The sequence below is a fragment of the Uloborus diversus genome, chromosome 2 (genome assembly GCF_026930045.1).
Source record: "Uloborus diversus isolate 005 chromosome 2, Udiv.v.3.1, whole genome shotgun sequence".
Lineage (NCBI taxonomy): Eukaryota > Metazoa > Arthropoda > Arachnida > Araneae > Uloboridae > Uloborus > Uloborus diversus.
Window position 1 is genome coordinate 29770533 of NC_072732.1, and position 25268 is coordinate 29795800.

General features: G+C 33.1%; 1 long non-coding RNA gene across 1 annotated transcript; it reads right to left on the bottom strand.

The window, feature by feature from the left end:
- Positions 1–4661: 4661 nt before the first annotated feature.
- Positions 4662–24132, bottom strand: LOC129217773 (uncharacterized). Its single transcript, XR_008580251.1, has 3 exons — positions 23943–24132; positions 7430–7531; positions 4662–4770 (listed from the first exon to the last, which is right to left on the bottom strand). It is a non-coding gene; the product is annotated as an uncharacterized LOC129217773 (long non-coding RNA).
- Between the last annotated feature and the right edge of the window lie 1136 nt (positions 24133–25268).

Genomic DNA, 25268 nt, shown 5'->3' on the forward strand with positions numbered 1-25268 from the left:
AGTAGTGACAAGAGCAATATTACAAGAAGTGAAACAAAAGATTACGTGTAAATTTTTAAACATTGCAATCTTCAATCGTTGATAAAACCAACTTGTATGTCTCCGATTCAATAATAAACTTATTTGACTCAACAATGTGCAATTGCTGTACTTATATATACATTTTAATTTTTAATTTTAATTGCATATTTAATGGTTCAGCATTTCTGCAAAAATAAAGCAATTGTATTTAAAGATATGCAATTGCTTTGCTTATATACTCATGTCCAAATTTATTTTTTACACGTACAAAATTAATGATATTCAATTTAATGTCCAATAAATGTGATCCATTTTTTGAAGAAAATGTGTGAAAAAACAAGCCTAATTAGCATTATCCAATCAAAAGTTATCAAAAGAGTCTGTGTTGTGTAAATGTAGGCTTACGTTATTCGATGCGTAATGAAGCGCTTTCCACCAAACGTATAACTTAGTGAATATCTGCGATATAACGTTTGACTTCAGGGTGTAAGGGCTCACATCGGTTTGCTATGGCTTCGAAGTATCATTTGGAAGAATGTATGAAGTGGCTACTCTTTGGCCGTTTGAAAGCAGGGCAGCCTATCGCGGAAGTAGCCAGATGTCTGAACATTTCGCGACAGACAGTTTCTACATTATGGAAACAGTTTCAAAATGAGGGAACTGTTATAAGAAGGGCTGGACAAAGCCTATATTTGGCATAGATCGATATTTGGCATAACTGCCCGTAGTAACCGGAAATCTACTGCTCGCCAGATAGCTTCAGAGCTTGTAGCCGCCACTGGAACTGTTGTATCACGGCAAACGGTGTACAGAAGGCTTAATGATACAGGCCTTTATTCCAGAAAGTCAAGGGTATGTGTTTCACTGTTCGTACGACATAAGAGGGAATGCCGACATTGGTCAGAGTACATCAGAACTGGAGTGAACACCAATGGTCCCATGTTCTGTTCACTGATGAGTCAAGGTTTAGTTTTACAGGCGATTCTAAACGTGTTTACATGTGGAAGGAGTCAGGAACACGAAATCATCCCTCAAACATTATGGAACCTGACCGTTTTGGTTGTACAGGTGTGATGGTGTATGGAGGAATAATGATCAATGGATGTAGGCCCCTACACGTTTTCGACAGTGGCTTTGTGACCGACGAGAGGCATCGGGATGTGATCCAAGAGCTTTGTGTCAAACTTTTCAGAGGTGCATATGGACCTGACATTTTGTTTATGGACGATAATGCTCGTCCACATCGAGCAACGCTTGTTGACGACTTCTTTGAAAGTGTGGCATTGAGCGAATACCGTGGCCAGCAAAGTCTCCTGATCTGAATTCGATAGAGAACTTATGGGAGTACTTTGGAAGAGCAATTGCACGTAGCCCTCCTCGAACTCTAAATGCTCTGAAAACAGCACTACTTGAAGAGTGGAGCTTAATTCCCCAAACTGTGGTTAAGAACGTTATTGCCAGCATGAAAACACGTTGTAATATGTGTGTAGAAGTCAGGGGAGATCGTATTCCGTATTAAAATCGTAAGGCTTAATTCTGTTCTGCGTTATTCCTTTTTTTTTCCTGAGTTTGTTTTTCCACATTTTATTCTTTGTTATTTATGTGTCATAGTGCTATGTAACATTCCACAAAAAATCACAAGTTCATAGTTTACAGTTTCTGAGAAATCCGCGATTTTATGCCTGTAAAATAATTTTGGAGATGAGTGTATATTTGTTTGATTTTTTAAAATGTTCCTTATTCCAGGCATCAGATCAAGTGAGTTTTGCAATTTGTTTAGTCTTTTTCAAGTAAAAATTGAGTGACTCGGGGGAGCACTGGATTTAAAAAAAAAAAAAAAATACGTACAAGCATCCATTTTGTTAAAAATAATGTTCGAAACATAATTTTAATTTTTAGTGAAATTTAGATCACTTATGAGGCAAGTATTAAGCAACCTTCTTTCCTTAAAAATTAGAGTAAAATGTAAAATATCTCAAATTTTCACTGATCAGGAATTACTTTTGGATTGAGGCATTCTTTTATCCCTTTCGGCGTAATTAATAACACTTAGTTTTCTTTCTATTTTTTTCTTCTTTTTCTCGAAATACTACGCTTTCAAAATGGTTTCACAACAGTAATTTAGAATATTGGATTAAAGAAATAAATCCACCGCGTCTTAGTTACGCAGAAAAATAAAGTTTTCTTTTTTTAATTTAAAAGAAATAATAATAAAATGGGAAAGCATACAGTGCAGTTTAAAAAATCCAAACATATTCGAGCTCTGATACACATGGACATGCCCATCATCCAGCGAGAAGTCGAGTAAATGGTATATATACACTCAATGCAAATCATGCCAAAAACCACACGAACTTAAAAGTAATTACTTTGATTTTCCAAAGTAAGAGGGGGCAGTCGACCCCTCCCTTTTGACCCCCTAGATGACTGACCGGTTTATGAATTTGAACACAACTTTTGGTTTGGAAAAGATAGAGCCTCCTGCACTATTTTTACATAAGAATTAATCATGGACATTGCCGTGGCTTACAAGGATCTACTGTTCCTCGTAGGCTACGATCTTGCATTCTCACAAAATACATAACTTTAATGTAGTGCTGCCATCTATTATTTGAAGATTGTATCTAAAACGGTCTATCAAAAATTTCCCTTTGTTTACGTATGGTTTTAGGCACAGTGCTCCAAAACAGCAGTATGTTACAAAGTGCCACCTTTTTTATTGGCCTCCCCAACCACCATCAAATTTTTCAAGATGCATTTTCTCCTTCTCCGTTCTCGTAAAAATGTAACAATGCTATTCAAATCTCAGTTAAAACCTATTTTGTTAAATTGATTCAAGATTTAAGTCGGTAAAAGTGGATCACTTACCAGAAAACGTAACTTTTGAACGCAAATATTTTTCAGTTTCGAAACCTTTTGTTTTCTTTTTGTTTCATTCTTACATGAACGTGTTACCTACTAGAAGTAACAATAGACAATGGCCCAGCTAAGTTCCAATTACTTTACTCATAAATAAAAAAATTAAAAAATGCCTTGTTCATGGAAAAAAAAGAACAACTTTTAATACATAAAAATCGAGGCTAATTTAATGTCAAAGTAGTAATTTTGTTAGTTGTGCAAACAACCAATTATTTTAATGATTAGTGGGAACAAAATATTGAGCTCTCTTAATTAAAAAACGGCTTAATTAGTAGTTTCAAATGTATGAAAAAAAAGTATTTAGTAAATTTGAGGATATACTGGCAATTTATAATTTTAGAAGAATGCCTATTTTTTATGTATTTCCCCATCCATCATTTATTTTCACCTCAGAAATTATGACATTGATAAGGTCTGTCACGGAGGTGAGAAATTTTCCATTAATTTATAAGGGTTTTTCTTCGTTGCTACAATCTTCACATGTTAAGCATATGAACACACGTTCATTTATTTTTTTACATTAATTTACATCCCTGAAATTCAAGTTCAAGGGAGTGAGAAGTCAGAATAACCACACTAAGTTTTTGAAGCAAAATCTTCTTGTTTTTTTGAAAAAAATCTCACAACTTCCACTATGAAAATAAACGAGGGGGCTCTCTTGTATCATGCAAAATAAAATTTGATGTCATAACTGCCACGTGTTAATGAGGAATGGCAACTAAAACAGAATATTAAAAAATATATATACTTAAACAATTAGTATTTGAGACACTTGTGAAAGGAATAATAAATAAAATAAGTACATACTTTTAATTAAACAAGCATTATTACGCAGCATAAATAGTCACACAAGGTGTGTGACATGCCACGGAGGTGAGAATTCACATGTTGTGAACCAAAAGTATACTAAAATGAAAATTATTATCAAAAAATTGCTGGCAGGTTTAAATAGATATATTTTTGATGAAATTAAAAAGCATTGTTAAATGAATTGTTTCTTAAAAAAACATTCTGTAAAAGGCGTGTGACAGAAAAGTGTCACGTTTTGAAGAATGATCCAAGTGCTATAAAATTTTTAATCCGTCTTTAGGTAATTTAGTAGAACTCTTTTCATCGTAATGATTGCAGCTGAAGAAGAAAACAGTTTTTTCAATCCATGTTTTATTGATTAACTTTATTCCATGAATTATTCCATCTTTATTCCATGAATTCCATACAGTTAATGAACTTTATTCCATTTTTGATGAATTTTAATTTGAGACTGCCCTTAATACGTTTCAAAGAACATGCAAATTCTATATTAATTAGTTCTTTTCCAAATAAAATCTTGAAGTGCGGCTAAAGCGTTTTAAACATATGTCTAGAAATAGCAAATTTATATCGTCAGAACTTTTTTATGTTTTTTTAGTGTTTCACTTTAATTAGGGTAATAATAATTTTGCTCTAAAAAGTATTTTTTGGGTGCGCTCCGCGAATGATGGAAAAAGGTACAAAATAATTAATGAACTCAAAATATACCACCTGTTTTCAGAGAATTTTTAATCGAAAGAAGTTGATTTCCCGACTACCTCCAGAATGCATCCCTTAGGTTGCTATTCGTCACTCACGAATAGTTTCAAAAGTCACCAGAAGCGCGGTACTAGTTTATTTCCATTTACGACCCCACATTTTCATTTACCACAACTGACCCTATAGCAGTAATAAACAACATCAACAAAATAGTCATTAGTTTTTATTTTATCTATGTTGTGAAGTTAGTTTTTCCACAAAGAGCAAAAAAGCTTTTCTTTTATGATGACTTAAGATTCCAGCATTATTCTTCAAAAAGTGCTAGAAAGAGAAGAAAAAATATATTTTGTAAAGTTTTGTGAATACTGTTATGTACATAAAATTATAACAAGCGTATAATAGTTATATGAATAAGGTGAACGGTGTATACATATAAAAGAAAAATTAATGATACATAAAGAAACTATTATGGAACGTATGTTACAGAGCAGCGATTCTCCACCGGTGGTCCGGCAGACCGGCATCAGTCCGTCGAAAAGTTGAACCGGTCATCAGAGATTTTTCCGCATTCACGTTAACTTTTTTCTTCAATCAGTAAAAAAAAAAAATAAATAAATAAATAAAAAGCAATAAAAAGAAGAAAAAAACACACAATAATACATATACGGAATTTTAATTTTTTACGCAATTTTGTGATTTATCCTCGCAATTGCCTACGATCTCATAAATGTTTGTTTACTTAAGTGAAATTATTACAATATTTAGTTTTCTTTCCATTTAAATGCTTTTATAATACTTCTTTAATACCCAGTAAAGTGTTAAAATAAGTAAAGTGTAATACAAAAAAAAAAAAAAAAACTCACCAGTTCGTTTTTTTTTTTTTTTTTGGAAGTTTTGATCCGTCTCCGAGTCATCCCTTTTTTCGGCAAAATGAGGAGGGGGAGAGATAAAAGCCCCACCGGTTCGCAAATTTTTTCGAAAGATTTATTGCCGGTCCACAGTTCAAAAAAGGTTGAATAGCGCTCTAAAAGAGGTTCGGCCATTTCCGCAGAAGGCAATAAAATCACACTAAAAAAATTTTTCCGTTTTTAGTTTTCGGAACTAGAAAACAGGTTTTCTTGTTTAACTATGACAGCTAGCTAACCGTTTCTCAATTTTAACCATGAAATGTATGAAAAGGTTTCCCGTTCAAACTGTGAAAACTAGAAAACAAGTTTTATGACTTTCTTTTATGCCAATTTAATGATAATAGAGCCTAGGAGTATACATAGGCAAAGAAACACTTTAAATATTTTTACCCCAAGTTTTTCGCGAAATGAAGTAAAAAAACAAAACAAAAAAACGTTTTATACAGATTGATTTGTTCCAATATTGGACATTTTAATGTAATTCAACGGTTAACTCTCTAAATATGGCCAAATTAAAACCAGATTTTTGAAAAAAAAAAAAAAAAGAAACGCCACATTCGTAGTCAAGTTGGCAACAAAAATTGGCGACCAAAAGTTTGGCGATATATCGCCAAGTATTCGCCAAATAATAACACCACTTGAGTTTGCATTGAAATTAACAATGATTCCCCCCCCCCAAAAAAAGGTGTAAACGACCCCTTTCGGAACATCCGAATGCAACCAAAAGAGGAGGTGCACAACTAGACCCCACTATGAGTCTACGTACCAAATTTCAACTTTCTAGGATATACTGTTTTTAAGTTATGCAACACACATACGCACATACAGACGTCACGAGAAAATTCATTGCAATTAACTCGGGTATCGTCAAAATGGATATTTCGGGTGTCTATACGTTCTTAGACATATATATCCACGTGTGGTTGGGTTGAAAATAAAATTCAATAATCATTCGGGGGTGCGCAAAATGGAAATTCATGGGTGAAAATTTTTTCGCAAATACAATACTTCCTTTACTTCGTAAAAGGAAGTAAAAACAAAATAAAACTAACTCAGGCGTGAAACTACTGGGCTTAAAATACAAATAAATTGAGTTTAAAAACCAAACTACGTAGTACAGTATAGTCTTGAAAATCCGAGGTAATTGGAACATGTTCAAGAATAATTACTACGACCAGATTAAATCCTGGCCGACCATTAAACTGCAGAAACTCTTTTATTTTTTTCTTTTACCGTAGGCTTAAATGTTTAAGCAAAATTTGAGACTAGAAGAAGACAATGCGAAACGTTCAAAGTTACTACGACCAAAAAAATAACTTCAATCAAGTTTCTTGTAGATATGAAGTCATATGTTTGTTCTCTAATGGTTTGTGAACGTATGTAAATGTCGTTGCTCATTTTAAATCTTTCGTTATAGAGGTTTTCTCAACCAAAGCTGTACTCGTGACCCAAGCCCAAGGTTTTTCACTCAAAGTTGAAATATTTCACTGTATTGCTAACGTCAGAAAATACGAAGTACGTTGCTTAAAATTTGTTCGTGGTGTCATTCCAGACAAATTTCTAACTTTGCTTCTTTTGAATGAAGAACTAGACTTCTGCAGCATACGTTCAGTAAACATTTCACACTTATTATTGAAATTTTTAAGCAGTTTTAAAAATCTTATGCACTGTTTGTGAATTGTAACGAAAGTAAGTTTAAGTACAAATCACAATGAGTGTTTTTCTGCTTTATGCTAACAGTTTCGTATCAATTGATAAGCGATTTTTTTACTTCAAGTTTTATTGTAAATAGCTAAACCTCAATAAACTGCTGGAAAGAAGTTAAGATGAAAATATGTTGCATTATAAAATCATTATTTTTGAAAATCAGAATTATATCCTAATTGGCAATTGGTTGGGTGTTTCGGTAAAAGGGGGTTATTGCTGTAAGAGCAGCAATGGTTTGTCTTTAGCCAAGTTATTGATTAAAGAAATGGATGAAGCAATTACGAAACTGCTAAACCGAATGCGACATAAATAACAAATTTAAATCATTATTACGGAAAGAGTAAAACTTGAGCAATATGCATTACCTTCATTTCTTCTGGTAAAAGCGACCAAATCCTGATAATCCACTATCTTGAACATAGCTATCCATATCGTCTAGGCGAGAGTTATCGTCTAGTTGGCTGTACCTGTTCGGATACGAAAATAATATTGCGTTTAAAACACATTGTAACAATTTAAATTCTAAAACTTTAAATGCCGGATGCTTTGTGGCAGCATGCTGTGATATTGTGCCACATCGTACTACCAATACAAAGAGGTTAAATTGAGTCACGCAACGAACCAATCAGAGTGCAGCACATTTTTAATCTTTTATCTGCTATGATAACAGTATCATCCTTATATATTATTTCTGTAGCCTGTTTTTGGTTTCTACGCCAAATTTCCCTCAATTCTTGATCGATTTCTTTGATTTACGGCTAATTTTATAGCTTATGGTGCTGGCTACTGACGAAAAATAGACCCGCGGTCTAAAAATTGTTTCCTTTAGCCGAAAAACCTGTTTTAAAGAACCAGAATAAGGTTTTCGGTCAAACTTATAACTTTAATTTGCGCTATGACCGACAGAGCTGAGTAGCTTGATCGGCAGAGCGTTCTCTTCGTAACCAGGAGATTACGAGTTCGGGCCCACGTCCGGACATTCTGCAACAAAAAAATTAGAGAAATATCGCGCATTACATGAACACTGAATTAAATGAATAACAACTATGAGGGAATAGAATAAATGAGAAGGAAATGCTCGTTGCTGATATGAAATCATTCAGTGATTTTGTGCTAAATTACTTCGAAATTGCACGTGTTTTTTTTTTTTCTTTTTTTGAAGCTTTGGCTCTGGAAAGAAAATTAAAGCATAATGTAGGCGAAAATATAAGTAACAGGTTTAAGATTTCAGACTACAATAGAATTGTTTTTTGTTCAGAAAAAAAATAATAAATCGTATATTGAAATATATATTCTTCTAATGAGTTTTTGACTCTTTGTACAAATAAATAAAATACTACCTCAATTTGAAGGGTAAAATACATATTTTTTCTTCTTTTTGCTAAAAAACAAATAGCTTATCACATTTTTACTACATTCGAAAAGCTACGCTTAAAAAAGAGCGTAGTTCAATTTATTTTGTATTTTAACCGTGTTGTTAAATGATGAACACGTGCTGCCATCTAAGTTATAACGGTTTAAGCAGCCTGCGATAACAAATTGTAAAAATTTTCAAAAATAAAAACATTTTTCTTCAATATCTTATCTTATATATTAATCCCCTCTCATTTTAAAACTTATCAGGCTGGCCAATGACGAAAAAAAGACTTACAGTCGAAAATTCAAGTTTTCGAAATCGCCTCTTGCTGTTTCAAAACCTTGATGCTGCCTGTAGTTCTTATGCATTTTTTAAAGCAAAGTTCTAATGCAGTTTTCCATTTTTTACGTCGCTTTCGGCAAAAAAAAAAAAAAAAAGCCTGTGTGTGTGTGTGTTCATATTTTAATAAAGCTTAACAGCACTGGACTTAGTTGTTCGTTTTAATTGATAAGTTTTTTTCTGTAGAGCGCTCGGCTATAAACTATCTGAACTTCGGGCAAGCTTGGGCTGTCCGACATAATATCAAATCTAGTATTACGCATTACATGTGCTCATAACATACACACCTAATAAAATAAATGCAGTGGGAATGCTACTTGGTGTTTCGACTCCTTTATGCAGGCTACAGTTATCATTCGGATAAGTTGATTGTTAATCGAACTGTGTTCTTTGACTACATCCAGACCACTCAACATAATGTAAGCATAAAAAAGTATTAGATTTACCTAAAGAAATCCTTTTTGTGCAGAAAAACATTTTTATTGTATGCTGAAATGTAGATGTTTCTAATAGCAGTGCTCGACCTTTTGTACAAATGAAAAAATACTACGCCCGATTAAAACTATGAGTTTCACTCAGTAAACCTTTAATTTTTTATTCGCGCGAATACGATATAAAGCATTAAAAGTATTATCAACTTCATTAGCAAGAAATTATTTTCTACTCCTCTGCTTTCTGCTGAAAAAAAAATACATTTTGTCTACGTTCGAAAAATTACACTTAAGAACGGACTCAGTTCAACTGGTTTTGGTTTTGAATTTTAAGTGTTCGATTAAAAGAGAAACATGTGAGGGCATTTAAGCCGTAACGGTTAAAGCAACCTTCTATGTGAAATAGTTCAATATTCAAAGATAAAAACACTTATTTTCAATCAAATTTTTTACTTCTCTAGAATGTTTGTTTCAATCGCTACGTGAGATCTTCGTCATTCTTTAATCAAATTCCATGCTTTGCGAATAATTTTAAATCGTATCATGCTGGTTAATGACAAAACACAGATGCATGATCTTATTATTATTATTATTATTATTATTATTTTTTGGCAAAAAGCTTTTTTGCTGTTTTTTACTACGCATTCCTTCAATGAATAGCTTTCGAAAAGGAAGGCGCAATTGCTAGGTTTGTTGGGGTGTCGGGCTGTTAGTTAGAATGGCGCCAATTCGAATACGTGCCAATAAATATCTCTTTAATGTTTCTTTTTTTCCCGTCAGATGCTGACATGTGCAGGACTGTATTTGCCACAACTTGTTTTTTCACATGCACAATTATTGCTTTTTCACGAGTCACCACTCAGCCACACTTTTAATGACATTTATGTTTGCATTGAAAATATGTACGATTAAAAGGGGAGCTATGATCAAATTATCACAACGTTGTATTTAACGAGGTTTTGTTACTGATGTCTTTAAATTTCATGCCTTCTCTTCAGCGCTTACTTTTTTTTCGGTTCTTCTTCATAATGTTCTTCCTTTGAAATTCTTAAAGAGCGAAATGCCTTATGAAACGATTTGAAGCACAGTGCGGAGTTCCGCACGGGTCGACTAGTATCTCTTATAGTTGCGCCCCGTTCTATTTAATACAATCTAACCCCTGCTTTCACATAACCGCTCCATTTGAAGGTACATTTACTTATAATAATCTCTTTAACTTTGTTTGTCCAGCGCTGCCGTATAACAATCTAGCAAAAGGTTTAGATGAACTTGATAAAGAAATACAAATTAAAAATCCCCTAAAATATTGCTTATCCTCACTTAACTAAAGTTGATGTTGCTCTGATTTTTCAGATTACTATGACAACGAGAATAAGTTTTGCTCGTTGTTTTAGTATTCATTAAGAGGAATAATTTTTATCGCCATGGTTACAAATTGTTTCCGTTCTTTCAAGGCTTAACTTAAGCATTAAACTTAACTCTGAGTCCATTGCCCACCGGCCTCCACGAGCGGTACTGCACAACACACACGTCTTACACACACACACACACCACTAGACAAACACACACGCATACACATCACTGCACAAACACACACGCAACTGCATGTTTACATGCACACACCTGCACATGCATACATGAACGAACTCACGTTTGCGGAAAACATAATTTGAATTCACTATGTCAAAAATTCAATTTTTTTTATTACTATTATTATTATTTTTATTTTATTTATTATCTTTATGTGCATTTTTCATTGTTTCAAGTGAAAGACGCTACTAAATAGTGCAATTGTTGCCTAACTTAGCACGAGATTCACTGAAGTGCCAAACCTGGTATTATTGCCCAGTACCTTGTAGCACCCTCACGAGAACGCCAAACTGTAAACATAAACTCAACTGAGGTGAAACCACCAGTAGTTGACACTCATGAAAAAATAACATGAATTTGCAAAAGAAACACAGGTGCCAGAAAATCGAAATTTGTCTGTGTAGCATATTTCTCAAGTGAGGTCATTGCGAAATATCGTTCCTTCAAGTACAGGAACAAGGATATCGTGATCGTCTCTATGACAACAGTGTATCTTTTTCAATAGTTTATTGTAATTTCCTTGAGGAGTTTGCTAACAATAAGCTGAAAGGTAAGCATTGCAAACGTAAATGTAATTTTGCAATTTTAAATAAAAAGGCATTTAGAATTTTTCTTTAGACTCTTAAATGTATTTATGTATTTTCATTTATTTAAAATAACAAATCTGACTCAAACTTTAAATGGCATGCTACTGAATAGTTGACATGGGTGACATAGCGTAAGAAAGAGACAGAAAAATGATCGCTTTGTTGCGAAGACAGTTCTTACTCAAACACGGGTAAGATTTCATTCGACAGTAAAGGCGAAATTAAAGATGAGAGCACAGAACAAAACATACACGAGAACAGCGTTACAAAACCATTGCTGAAAAGAGTAAGAGAATGTGGTTTCTTTTTCTACAAAGAAAAACTATTCCAAGGGGTTATAGCTGATGTTTCTGAAACAGCTGCTTAAATTTCAGCAAATGCAAAGATCTGGGAGACCAGAAATGGCCAAAAAAAAAGAGATATACCTTACCTAACCAGAGTTGCGTTGTGCCATATCGATGAGTCTTTAAAACTTCCTACGATAAAAAAAAATGCTGCCACTAAAACCCTAATTTATCTGTAGTTAATTTCTCGTAGTTTCATAACCAAGCATTTATGACGGTAGGATTTAATCCTTATTCTGTATACCTCAGAATCAGAAGGACGTAAGTCACGTTATGATAATTTTACAGGAAATGGGAATAACTTTTTTCTGGCGCATGCAAAGGATGGAACGCGCGCTCTTATATCCCTGGTAAAAAAAATTAAGGATTTTTTTTTTTTAAGAATTACATTCACATGGATATATGCGGAATTGGTTTCTTCATTTATTTATTCAGAAACTAGACAACTTTACACTCATAGAGGGCTGCGTACTAAGCGCCTTGCCTCTTTACACACAAAGGAATGATTTACAGCACCCAGGAGACCGGCGGGCGTTAATCGAACCCACGACCTCCGGCTTAGAAGACGAAGCTTCTACTACAGAGCCACGGAGGCCCCAATAGGATTCTATATGCAATTCACAAATAAAAGGAATATCTCAATTTTTGGACTTAGCTGGTTCTGAGGTCCGGCAGTGTCGTTCCTCTATTCGTACCCAGTAGGCACGGAATCATTTATTTTCTGCTTCATTTTCTTTTTTTTTTTTCTGTTTTCTTATTTCAAAGCATGTGTCAAATACTGAAAAAAATAGAGTCAACTACTGACTAAAAGTCTATTTTTTATTTAAAAGCAAATAAAATTTTCATAGTCATTTTATTAGTCAAATTCCGGTCGTATTATAGTAGGAAACTAATTGGTGCAGCTATCACTTAATAAACGTTTCCCTAGGTGAATTCGCTCCAACCTATGTTAACAAGTGAACTTTACTGCCTTTTTTTCTGTTTTTGAATCTCTGTGTGATTATGCTAAAGAAGTCAGAAAAAAAATATGCAGTTTTGGAGATTTTAATATTAATTTTCTTGAAAAAAATGACCATGTTAATAGGATAGAAGACTTATTCAGATCCCATTGCTGCATTAATTACATTAACAAACCTACTCGAATAACTCATAGTACTTCTACTTTAATTGATATAATTGCTACAAACGTATATGATAATTTTTTTCATCTCAACCCCGAAAACTTGGGCAATTTTGACATTGCAAGTTTCGATCACTTTGGTTCTGTTGGTTTTAATCGGGAAATTTTTGCTGGCATAATAATCTCAGATATTTCTGATCATCTACCTGTTTTTGTCAAAATTAATCAGAAATTAATTTTTAATAATCATATAGTTCTAAATGAAAATAATGTTTGCGCTGAATCTATGATCCGGTCTTATAATCCGCAATCTCTTGAAGATTTCAGACTTTTTATTTCTACAGTAAACTGGAAAGATATCTTAACATTTAATAACATTGATGACAACTACAATGCTTTTTTAAAAACATTTTCTGAGTACTATGATATTTTTTTCCCTTTTATTGCCTTTAAAAAGAAGAAAAAAATGAGAAAGTGTTGGATGAACAGTATCTTACTAAAAAAGATTAAATACAGAAATAAGCTCTATCAGAAATTCATTCACACTAGAAACTACGACGATTTATTAACCTACAAGACTTATAGAAATAGAATAAATAAGGAAATTAAAAGAGTGAAAAGGCGGTTCTGTTGCGATTTATTTTCCGTTGATAAATCAACTAAAGCTATATGGAATAATTTAAAGAAAATTAACGTCAAAGTTAAGGGAATGGAACAGTGTGATATTGGAGATTTAAACAATGGCGATGTAATTGTTGTGAATGATGCAGATAAGGCCGAGCTCTTGAATAATTATTTTCTTAATATAACTGATAATTTAATCAATGCTAATGATATTCATGTTTCTAATGATCTTTCATTCCAAGGGTATTTAAAAAATTTGGAGTCAGTGCCTAACTCCTTTTATCTTTATGAAATTACTACTACTGAGATATATATGACAATTAATAAATTGAATGCTTCAAAAAGTGCAGGTCATGATGGAATACACCCTAGAGTGATAAAATACATTAATAATGAGATTTCTCCTGTACTTACTATATTATTTAATAATGTTTTTTCTGAGTTTAATATACCTAATAATTTAAAAATTTGTAAAGTTGTTCCCATTTTCAAAAAAAAAGGTAACCCTAAGGATATTAAAAATTATAGACCAATTTCTATTGCTTGCACATTTACTAAAATTCTTGAGAAATTAATTTATACAAGGATTTGGAACTACTTTTATAATAACAAGTTATTATTTAATAACCAGTATGGTTTCACTAAAAATAAATCAACAGAAGCAGCTATAGTTCGAGCAATTGATTATATTCAGAAAGAGATTGATATTAAAAAAAATATTGTACTTGGTTTTTTCCTAGATCTCACAAAAGCTTTTGACGTTATTGATCACAATATTTTGCTGCACAAATTAAAGTTTTATGGTATAAGAGGGGGGCCATTTAAATTGTTCCAGAGTTATTTAAGAAATAGAAAACAATATGTTTATATTAAAAATACAAAATCGAAATTACTTACTGTTACTCATGGTGTTCCTCAAGGATCAATTTTGGGCCCACTGTTATTTATTATTTTTCTAAACGACATTTTCTATATTGCAAATAACTCATTAATACTGTCTTATGCTGATGACACATCTGTTTTTATAGGAGAAAAAGATGTAGTTTCCTTATATAATAAATGTCAGGTAATTTTAGAGCAAGTCATGACATGGTTTTTAACCAATAAATTATTTATTAATTATGAAAAAACTAATTACACTGTTTTTCATTGGAAAAATAAAAAAATTGACAATTTTGAACTAAAATTGATTGGAAAAACTTATCAACATGTTGAGAATATAAATTTTTTGGGGGTAAATCTTCAAAATAACTTACGGTGGGACAATCACATTGAGTTTGTCTCAAAAAAGATTTCTCGTAATTTAGGTTTAATTAATTTTGTGTCTAATTTCCTTCCTGTTGATGTTCTGTTTATTTTATATTTTTCTTTGATATATTCAGTTCTCAATTATGGTGTTCTTGCTTGGGGCCAAACAACTAAAAATAATCTAAATAGAATAAATATTTTATTAAAAAGATTTCACAGAATAATTAATAGAGATAATATTGTGGGTAACAGTAATAGGAGCTTTTTAAAGACCGTGGTACAAATTTATAAATATAATGTTGGTATTTTTATGCATGATTTAGTAACAAATGGTTTGAATTCAGAAATAGTAACAATCCGTGAATTGGTTCATAACTACCCCACTAGAAACCGTGAAAATATTATACCTATAAACGCAAAAACAAATCTATTGTTTAATGGCATTAACTCCTACGGACCAAGATTGTGGAACACCTTACCCAATTGTTTAAAAACCATTAATACTCGAAATTTGTTTAAGAATAGGCTAAAAAATTTTATACTCAATTCTACTGCAGTCAATTTAGGATAAAGCAGCATATTCGTAATAGTATGCCTCGGTTCTGTTATAAAATTAGACGTACTTTAATTGAATTACTTGTGTTGTGTTTATGTGTTCTTTGTATGATTATGCATTTATTTTTTGTTAATTTTATATTATGTTATAAACTGGCTCTAAATTAAGCTCTTCTCTGAGTGGTGGGAGCTAGTCAGGCTATTGTATAGCCTTTACTCCCATCTACTCAATCAGGGATTCTCAATTCGACTGAGAGAAATATATTTCTGTTTGTAATTTCTTTTTATTTTATATGTGAAATGCATATTTGTAAAATATATATATATGTGTGTGTATATATATGTATATATATGTATATGTATATATGTGTATATATATGTATGTATATATGTGTGTGTGTATATATATATGCATATATATTTCCCTGATTGAAATAAATTGAATTGAATTGAATTGAATTGAATTGAAGTAGAAAAAAAAAATCCTTAAAACAACAACTTCTGGTGATTTTGCCTTAATGTCTGAAGATTTTCAGGAATCAACTTCTTGAATCCAAATGAGGTCAAAATGTTGAGATCCCTTCTGCTTGTAAGGCATCCTAGACACGAGATCACTAAGGATAATCAACTAGGGGGGGATGGTCAAAAATAATATTTCAGCTGTCAGTACGTTCGTGGGTACGTATGTTCGTGTGAGAAAACTATTCTACATTCATTCGTGGGGAGTAAAATGGAGCTTAAGGCCGAAATTTGAGTGGCAGAAGTTTCAGGATTACAATTCATCCTTTACTAGTTGGCCTGGTGGCGTATTGCTTAAGGGTTGACTTCGCCAGTCTTTGGTCGCAGGTTCTGATCCTGAGACCCAAGTGTAAGGAATTTCAAGATGCTAAAAATCCTCAGCGTCCATGTCGCATGATTACATAAAATGATAAAGGTCCCTTAAGTGCCAGATTGACTCGGGCATTCTCGACCAAATTAGATGCCTAGTGAAATTCCCCATCGTGAGAGCTCAGGTGCCCACCTGGATTGTGGTCTGATGAGAAATTGGGCATCGAAATTCTTTTGTGCCACTAACATCCGCTCTTAATGGTGGCCCATGAGAGACAATGGTGGTAAAATGGTGGAAAGACATATCGAGGGAACGCGCTATGTCTGCTACTTTGTAAAAGTAAGAAAAAACGAAAATCATCTCGAAGAAAACCTCATCTACCGATTTTGAGGTGAACCATATCAAAACGACCGAGAAAATTGAAGAAGAATTACTATGTGCACTTTAGAGCTGTTATGCCAATTCGGCGGTTAAAAGCAAAGCTTTTAGTATGTATAGTGGTTCACGAGAAATTTTCGTGACCCGCAAACAAATATAGTTGAGGCAAACCTAACCTGGCAGCATTGGGAAGGATACGCAGAACCTAATCACAGCATTACGAAGCTGCCAGGTTAGGTTTGCCCTAACTACAGTGAAAATATATCCTGGATCGGGGGGGGGTGCAAAATATTTAAGTCACATCTACTTTTCGATTCATCTCATTTCACCTGATAGAATTGTTGCGAAAATATTATTTCTATCGCATGTGTTCCGGTTAGGACTCGGAATTGTACTAAGGAGTACCCAGTAGTGAAAAGTTTGAGAACCACTGATACAGAATATATCCTAAGTTGCAAGAAGTTCACTTAAAATACTACCACATAAGCAAACTACGTCTCAACATATAACGAGATAAAATAAGAAGACTTTCATTGTTTTATCCCCAGAATCATTTTTTCAAAGAGCTCAACAGTGAATTTATCAATCATAAATATTTAAACCGTATATTAATCTTAATATACAGTAGTTTTTTCCTACCTTAATCAAATTTTCATATTGAAAAACATATCTTGATGGATATGTTTCTCAAGTGAGACTAGTGAAGAACTTGATTTTCAATCCATTTATATTAGAAAAATAAATATTTATAAACAACTATGTTTCCACTCTCCACAGAGCTCGATCAAGTCAAAGTAGTGCCCAGGTCCTGTCAAAATGTGGGACTTCAATCACGAGAAAATCCGCACATTTTCAAAGTAATTGTTTACAAAAAAGAAAAAAAAATCAGAAATTTACCCCATTTTGGTGCCCCTAAAACTCTAGGCTCAGGCCCATACACCTGTAGGACCGCGCGTTAATCAGGTCCTATGACTCTAGCACCTTTAATGAGACAAAAAACATGAACAATGATATTAACATGAATTTAGAAAATATATGTTGCGTCCAAAAATCAATTATATTATAAGTCATTCTGGTAAAAAAATCCTGGTCATCATAAGCTCATTTAAATGTACCAGTTATCTGTTATCTCAAGAAGAAACAGAAAAATTAAAATTTCAAAAAAAAAAAAAACATTTATTAAAAAATACGAGCACCTTAAAAAACTTGTTCGGGAAGAAAAAAATACAAAAAAAAAAAAAAAAATACAAAATCAAAAATACTTTTTATACTAAAATATGGTTGTTCGTGGTGCCATCTATTTAAAAGCACTGAAAGTACACTTGTTGCTTTATTTTGCTTAGTCCAAATATCTTTAAATAGGAAACCGTATAAAAAGCAAAGATTCTTTCGGCGCATTTTCTTTGAACAACAAAATTATTAAATTGAATATAGAGTGAAAAATATTCTAATAATTATTAAAAAGTCAATTTTTGTATAAATCTTAATTTTTTAAATGTTTTTAAAATTTTAGAAAGAGTGTGCTTCCTTTTACGTCTACTAAATAATCGATGTTTTTTGATAACTCTAAAAAATGGGCGATTGTATTTATGCTAGCACATCACAAGCAATAATGGGGTTGATAAAAGTAAATGGGACCCTTTTTTTAGAACAGTTCGTTTTTGAAAACTTATACAAAAGTTTTGAAATAAAAAAATAAACTTATTGTCTTATTTTATCCCTTATTAATAAACAAATATTCATCAGAATTTCCTAAAATAATGCTTTAAACATTCTTAATAATTTTATTTAAAAAAAAAATCAAATGGGTGCCTCACTTTCCTTGTAATAAGATGTAAATGTGTCATATCCTCACTTAATTTAAATTTAAATCAAGCATATCTAAAAAGGAGGTTTGAGGGTTTTACTTGATAAATATGTAAATTTTTAGTATGAATTATTTTTTGTAAAGCACCCATTTATGAGACATTTACTCTCTTTCAAAACTGTATGGCGGAAAATTGTAAAAAAAGAACGAAACAATTAGGTATGGCTGGGAAATACATATTTTGCTTTTGCATAAAAAGATGACTTAAATAAGCGTAATGCAGTTGACTAAGATCAATTTTGATAAATTAGCCAAAACTATAAGTTGAAAAAGGAATTGGAAACACTAAATGACTGCGTCTATATATAAAGTTGGCTAAGAGGAAGAACTATTATCACTTCATCCTCAGTAATAATTCCAACATCATCTGCACCAGATCATTAAAAATGTCATTATTTCTATTCGTTCTTATAAATTCAGCATAAGCTTTTTAATTTGTATGATCAACTTCCAACATTAGACCTAGATAATAATTCATGGATTTCTTTGATGTAGGTTTCACATATACATAATCACCAGCTTTAGTAGTTTTGTAGCTGAACTATCACTTCCTACTTTGTCATCATAGTTGTGTTGTATTTCACTAATACAAATATTACATCAGAGTTGCTTTTGATTTTAAAATCCTCACTATTATGAAGGACCCACTTACCCCATAGTGAGGGGACCCACTTCCCCTTATAGCAAAAATTTACGGGGTAAGTGGGGCTCTTCCCCTTAAACACTTATTTATAATATTTTAAGCAGAAACTCTTGTTGCAATATGCATTTTAAGTTAAAGTATGCACGAAAGATTAATGATCATAAAAAAATATTAAAACTAATTTGGAAACACTTCTTTGAAAAATGTTGCTTAAACTCGCGAAAAAATATTTTTCAGATTTTTTTTTTTTTTTTTTTTTTTTGACTAAGTTCTGTGACCTACAGCACAATTCCACAAAATTCAAATATATGCAAAACCAATCACTGTGATGAAATATGACATGATCAGTGTAAACAAGTGTAAAAACCACATCATCATTTCAGTTTTAGAGGGGTGAACCACTTACCTCAGTGACCCACTTCCCCCAACCAACCCTACTTCTCAAATGAACAAACCTTCAGACATTTACCTACATCAATAAAGTTATTTTCAAATAAAAAAAAGAACCGACTTCAAAAAAGAAAGAGGATCTAAAAAGTAAAAAATAATTGGTCATACACACGATTTCCTATCCAAACGTATAAATCAAATTCATTTTACAATTCCAGTACATAATCAACTAAACTAAACACCCAATAAACACTGATTTTAGTTAATGTTCGATGAATTATTTTAACACCTAACTAATTATATGCTATCTCTTAATTTTTAATAGCCATTTGAAGTCGGGGCCTCCTATAAACTCTGACAACCCACCAAATGCTGAGTTGAACTCTAGTTTAACAAAACGCGAAAGTCTTGAAAACTAAACCTACTAATTTACTTTAGGTAGTAGTTCATAGGAGGCCCTGACTTTAAATGATTATTAAAAAATTAAGAGATCGTATATAATTAGTAAGGTAATAAAATAATTCATCGTATAGTAATTAAAATCAGTGTTTATTTTATAGTTTGGTGTTTAGTTTAGTTGATTATGTACTGGAATTGTAAAATAAATTTCATTTATACGTTTGGGTAGGAAATCGTATGTATGACCAATTAATTTTTACTTTTTAGTTCCTCTTCGTTTTTTGAAGTCGGTTCTTTTTTTATTTGAAAATAATTGTACTGGAATTAAAAATTCATTTCTAGAAATTTCCTTTTTAGTTTTGAGTAGGAAATAGTATGTAAGTGCAATCGGTAATTTTTGCTTTTTAGTTCCTTGGTGTTTTTTGAAGGCGGTTTTTTAATTTAAAAGTAATTTATTTTTTGCTTTTTATTGATGTAAACATAAAATAGGTTCATAGGATAGAGTATGTGGTACATGACGTTGAGGCCATTCTTACGCGCATGTCGAGTAAAAAAAACGTCGAGCACATGAGTCTGAAAACAGTTAAGATGAGCACGATAGAAGTGAAAATAGACCACAGCGTCTCGGATATTTCCGACGACTGTGAAGAAAGGCATTTTCAAATTCGTAACTATGTAGGGGAGACCGGGGCAAGATGACTTTGCTAACAATTTTCGTGGTTTATTAATTTATTTTTAAGGATAGTAAAATTAATTTTGCATGAGCTGTTAAACTGGTCCTTTGTAGCATTAAATATATTACCATTTAATTTTTCAAATAAAAATAACGAAGGATATTTTTATTTTTTCATAACCTCAACAAATCGTCATCTTGCCCCAGTACTGGGGCAAGATGACTTTGACCTAGGGGCAAGATGACAACGTTGAAAAAGGTTGAACATAATTTATGTTTTGAATATGTTATCTAGTTTTACAAATGATAGCTATGTTTTTACATCTTACTAAGTATCAAATTAAGCGTAATGCACTGCAGCGTAATGTTCAAGTGTTAAGTTGTGCAGCTAACAATAGACACAAATAAAAATACCATTTTCATGATTGGAACATTCCTCATGCCACCACTCTTGGCTTTTACAGTTCTGGATCCATTCTTCTGTTGGAGGGTCACAAAATTCCACTTTCCAAGCAAGGCATCTTAGAACACTATTCTTTGAATTTTATGCAACTGTATTGCTTGGCATGAATACGGGTCCACAGTAATAGACTTGGGCCTACAGGAACTTGGTCTGAGCTTTTCTTACTCCCTTTTTATTTTCTTGAGTTTTTCTTCCCTGTTTTTTTTAAATAATTCTTTTTTTCTTCCGCTTTGCTAATTGTTCTGACATTTCTTTGATGGGTGTGCTTGTAAGAATGTTTGAGCTTCAGTTTTTGTTTTCTCGCATTGTGTTGCTTTAGGCAATGCATTGAAATCAAAAACACTAACATGCTTCTTTGGTTTATCGGAATCAGCATTTTCAATGACTTCTGCTTCGTCTGGAGGATTTATATACTGGTTTTCTACTTCCTAGGTCTGAGGATTAGCACTATTATTCCCAGTTTCAGAGCCAACAACGTCATAGTCCGCTAAAAACAAGAAAATTATAAGACTCAATACCTCATTCTTTAAACCCTTGATCGGCATTTCCAACTGTAGCTGCTTTGAAGTAAGCGGAGCTCAAAAGCTCACCAATATTTTTTTTTGCTGTTATAGTTTGTCCTTGATGAATAACCATAAAGTTGTCACATGCTTGGCTATAGTAGGTTTTTAATGGGCAGAAAAATGACGCATCAGGAGCTAGAGACGATGCGATGTGTGAAATGGCAACCCAATCCTGATAATGTTTTTTCACTGCAATATAAGATAGCCTGCAAAGCTATATGAGATTTATGATTTTCAATAATCAGCAGAGCAGGATATTCTTTGCTTGGTTTAATTCATTCAACTAGTCATTTGGTCGACTAGTTTATAAATAGCCCCTGGTCAACCGCTTCCGAATGATACCTCCATTGATTCAATGCGTCCTTTAGCCCCAGAGGAGAAGCGCAAGGTCGCGTGGATAAACACACAGCGTTTACAGGAATTTGTAAAAGTGGACAACATAGTTAGTTTAATAAATTCCGAATCACAGGCAATAGGCAAGCTCGTCATCTTGCCCCGCGTTGCTGCCCATCATCTTGCCCCAGACTGCCTGTTTGAACAGATTCTTCTCCATAACCATAAAAAAAGGCAATTAATTGACATTTATTCATGGTAATAGGTAGTATTTAAACTAAGTTACTCATAAATACTCAAGAGACACAATATATCCTATATGTATATGCAGCAGAGCTTATTTACACATGCATAAAAGTTAGACCGTGGCAAAGATAAACAATCAGAGCTTCAGAACTAACACAAATATGGCGATTTCAGTATCTCTATACTGTTGCTGAACGAACAGCGGATAGGAGAGCCAGTAGCATGCAGTTGATACAGTTACCTAGTTTAAAACGGAAAAATTAAGGCATTCGTCATCTTGCCCGGCTCGTCATCTTGCCCCGGTCTCCCCTACAAAAAAATTTGGCTTCATTGTTAGTTCGACTTTATCAGAGTTTTGCTCTCCGAAAGCAAATGCACGAGTCATTAAAAAAAACAGAAATCGCTTTAAGTTTAAAATTGTAAATTTTAAAATTTTAACATTGAAAATCATAAATTATATTTCACAACAATAAGTATCACACAACCCTCGATAAAGCTGTCATAGATTTAGGAAAATAAAACTTTGCGAAAGGACGAGTATATGCGTAGCTCTCAGCATAGTCAAGACTTGAAGTTACAGCTCGATCTGATTTAGACTTTAAACTTTTAACTAAACCTCACGATGAACGAGCATTAACAGAAATGCAACAATTGATACATCTCATTTCCAATGAAAAGTATATACTAGATTCAGTATTTAGTTAGAACCATTTGAAATGTTTACGGTTTCCCAAACAACAAATAAGCTGTAAATTGCAAGTCGTAAAACTGTAAATTACAAATTGTAACATTGTAAATTATAAAACTATAAATTTTTATTTCTGTTTCGTGTCATGTAACTCGTGATAAAAGTCGCATGGTTCTTCAAATACCCCCATTATAGACGAAGATAAAAAATTCCACTAGAATGAATTTTATGTTTGCTTCAGAGAATCCTTGATTCAAAATTTTTATTATGATTACTCTTAATATCTCAAAAGCGAGATGGCGACAGCAAACAATTTATGCGCCCCAAAAAAATTTTGGGTACTTCCATTTCTTACGAAGTGTTTGGTGAATTTTTTAAAAGTTTCAGTACACTTCAAGATCTTATACATTAATAGCGAGGAGACTAGGGCAGATAATTTATTTGTCAAAAAACCTTGGGGTACCTTCCATTTCTAACCAGATCTTTAAATTCGGTGAATTATCCTAAAGTTTCAGCAGAATCTAAGTTCTTACATCTCAACAGCGGGGAGACGAGGGCAGATAGTTTATGTGTCAAAGAAAACTATTTCACTACGCTCTTTTAATTGCCACCTATTAATTAATTAATTAGTTATTTTTATTCTCACCCAATTTGTGGGGATTCCCTGGATCTCTGGTTAGAAGGTGTTTCGCATTTATGGGATCCACTTAGTAGATTTGATACACATTTAAATTTTAAGGGCATTATACCTGCTTTATTAAGATTTACCTATTAATTAAATTGTTACGTGAAATACACCGCCAGCTCAGTCATTTCCAGCCGAGGACTGCAGTTTCGTGCTTATTAGCACTCATCAGCCCGGCATAGGAAAGTGACTGAGCTGGAGATGGAACACCTCTTAAGGAAGCCAAGAGTGCAGAAGCAAACTGGTAGCTAATATAGAATTAGCAGACCAGACACCCTTGGCTTCCTTAAGAGGTGTTCCATCTCCAGATCAGTCACTTTCCTATGCCGGGCTGATGAGTGCCAATAAGCACGAAACTGCAGTCCTCGGCTGGAAATGACTGAGCTGGCGGTGTATTTCACGTATTTCTGCTTTAGCCCTGGCTGATGGGCGGTAATTTACTGAATTAAATTGTTATTTGATCATCTGAAGGGAGTATCCACATATTTGAAAAAAAAAAAAAATATTCACAAATATTTTTTCCTACCTTCGTTTGAAAAGCGTGCTGTCGCAATTACATCCTTTATACCACTCAACTCTTCCATTCTTGGGCCTAAAATCGTTGTTGTATTCCTTGCAAACTCCTCCACACCTGGCCTCGATATGGCTGCATAGAACGATCAAGAACAATAAGGCAAAAATTCCTCTCAACATGTTGAACAAAAGTCTGGAGTGAAGACTCCTCGATCAGCACGCGACTCCTTTAAATAGCTTCCAGACCCAAAGTTCCAGGATTTAAATAAAAATGAGAGACATCTCTGATGCGATGATTAGGATTTACTGACATCGCAATGGCTAATAATCGTTGTTTGGAATTGAAATAATACTCTCTTCGGGGGGTTGTTTAACAAAACATTGCTGTTTACAAGAGCAAATAGAGTTTTATTCGTCTGTAGGGGAATATGGTATTTAGCTTCCGAACATACTCCTTGACAAATAAGATAAAATGCATAAACTATGAAACACATCATACATTTGAGAAAATCGTTGCGTATGTAGCATTTTGTTTTTTGGCCTACTTTCCCGTAGAAGTAAAAGAAAGAGCGGCAAAGATGGCTTAATGCATCTTTAAAAGATCGCTAAAAACAAACTAAAAGAGGAAAATAAATAAAATAATTAAATAAATATCCTAAAATTAAAAATTGAAAAATAGGGTCCTGAGATGGGAAAAATGCATGTCTGTAGGTCTGTCTGCCTGCCTGCCCCCCCCCCATTCCTTCCAAATAACTTTTAGTGAACAGTTTTTTGTCCAATTTTGAACAATGCAAAAAACTTGAACATTAGCACCTACGGCGAAACATAGGGCAAATATAGATCCCGAATTTAAGGAAGGTTTTGTTTCAAGCAACAGACTTTGATTGATAAAATGAAAAAAAAAAAATGTTTTCATAAAGTTCGGAGTTCTTCTGCACTAAAAGTTCTCAAAAATTAATTCTTAAGCGTTATTTGAGTAGTGAATTATTATTTCTTTTCTAATGGAGCTGTGTAAGGAGCACTCACTGCCTTTTGCTGGCACTAGAGTGTTCCTCGGAAATAGCGTCCATTCTTTCATGTAGCACATCAGCGGGATGCTTTTACCACGAGAATTTTGATGCTCAGTTTCCACACCAGATGGATGCAACTGGACACTATTTGATGAGAAACTGCGGCAGGAATTTAATATTACCAAGAACACTAAGCCAAACGAGAGCTCGAGAGACCTTTTACATGTCGCATAATCATACGACAGGGACACTGAATGAACTATGAGACTGTAAGAAGTTAATTCCAAAAACATTCTAGTTTGGGATCTGAAAAATCTATATTGTACTTA